Source organism: Orycteropus afer, unplaced genomic scaffold (genome assembly GCF_000298275.1).
Source record: "Orycteropus afer afer isolate SDZICR_OR568_19922 unplaced genomic scaffold, OryAfe1.0 scaffold00766, whole genome shotgun sequence".
Lineage (NCBI taxonomy): Eukaryota > Metazoa > Chordata > Mammalia > Tubulidentata > Orycteropodidae > Orycteropus > Orycteropus afer.
The window spans coordinates 52979-54570 of NW_006922353.1; the positions used below are offsets into that span (position 1 = coordinate 52979).

Sequence of the window (1592 nt, forward strand, 5' to 3'; positions counted from 1 at the left end):
CACTACGGAAGTAGATTGCCCAACCTTCCTTCCGAGGAGTGGCTGGTGGGTTTGAACCGCCAGCCTTCTGGTTAGCAGTCAAGTGCCTTAGGCACTCTGTAACGCATGCTTATCTGTGGTGGTGGTGTGTTCCTTTGCTTGTGTGTGTGTGAGAGTGAATCAGTGAATGGACTCAGCGAGGGGAGGGTGACTGGGCACCGAGTTGAGTGGCTGCTGTGGGTCTGTGTAGGGCATCAGGGTCGTGAATGAGAGAGGTACATTTGTGGCTGGGAATTCAGAGCCTGCTCTCTGTCCCCAGGCGAACCCCCAAGCTGAACGGTGCTCTGTGTTTTGGCCCCCTAACCGTCTCTGTGCCCCAAGAGCTCTGTCTGACTCCATCCCTTCTCCTCAGCCACACTCCCAAGTCCCAAAGTCAAGCTTTAACTACACTCAGATCTCTTTCTGGGGCTGTGCCTCCCAGCCACGCCCTTCCCTTATGACACGCCCCTTTGGTCCAGGCTCCACCCCCACCCAAGGCTCGCCAGTCAGGTCCTGGAGCCCAGCCCTACCTTCCTTCCCAAAGCTATTAGTGTGTGCCTTCCAGTCAACCTTCATCTCACACCGACCCTCTGTGACAAAGTGGAACTGCCTCCAAGGGTTTTCCAGGCTGTAGTCCGCACGTGGGAGCACTGGTGGTGCAGTGGTTACAGCATTCGGCTGCTAACCGAAAGGTCAGCTTGTCAAACCCACCACCAGCTGCTTTTGCAATGATTGCAGCTTGGAACCCCTCTGGGGGCAGTTCTACTCTGTCCTATGACTCACAGGGTCGCTATGAGTCTAATCAACTCTAAGGTAATGGTTGGGTTAACCTTTTCCGGAGGAGGTTATCAGCAACTTCTCCCAAGGAGCCACTGGGAGGGTTAGAACTACCAACCCATTGGTTTCCAGCCAAGTTCGTAACCATTGCGCCATGAAGGCTCCTTCTGAAGTTGTTGTTGCGAGCCCTCTAGGAGATTTTCACTCACAGTGGCCCCATGTCACTGCCCCATAGGGTTTCCTAGGCTGCAATCTTTATGGTAAGCGATCGGCAGGTCTTTTCTGCTGCTGCGGGGCTGGTGGTCCTAACTACCGACCTTTTCTGCTCAGCGACTGAGCACTTAACCATTGCGTCACAGGGCTCCTTCTTTCAAAATCAGGGCTCATTATATAATCAATTCTCCCAGGTGACCCTGGCCTTGCCCAAGGCCATCTCAGGCTCTGCCACCTCCAGCCCTGACCCATTTCCTAAGCCCAAGCCCCACTCCTAAAGCCCTGGTTTCAGACTCCACCTCGGAGCTTCCTCAGGGCTCTGGGATCCAGTTTTACTGTCCACCGGCTGGTGGCATAGTGCTTAAGGCACTTGACTGCTAACCAGAAGGCTGGCGCTTCAAACCCACCAGCCACTCCTGGGAAGGAAGGTTGGGCAATCTACTTCTGTAGTGATACTGCCTCCGAAACCCAAGGAGGGGTCGCTAGGAGTCAAGTCAAGTCAATGGCAGTGACTTTGGTTTGGGCTTTGCTTCCAGTGGGTGTGGTTTGGGCTTTGCTTCTGTGAAGACTGACAGCCTTGGAGA

At 54.4% G+C, this 1592-nt stretch overlaps 1 protein-coding gene across 1 annotated transcript in view; it reads left to right on the forward strand.

Annotated features, from left to right (window-relative positions):
- LOC103211638 (kallikrein-5-like) overlaps positions 1–1592 on the forward strand; it is an 11647-nt gene that overhangs the window by 3730 nt on the left and 6325 nt on the right. The window lies entirely within an intron of this gene.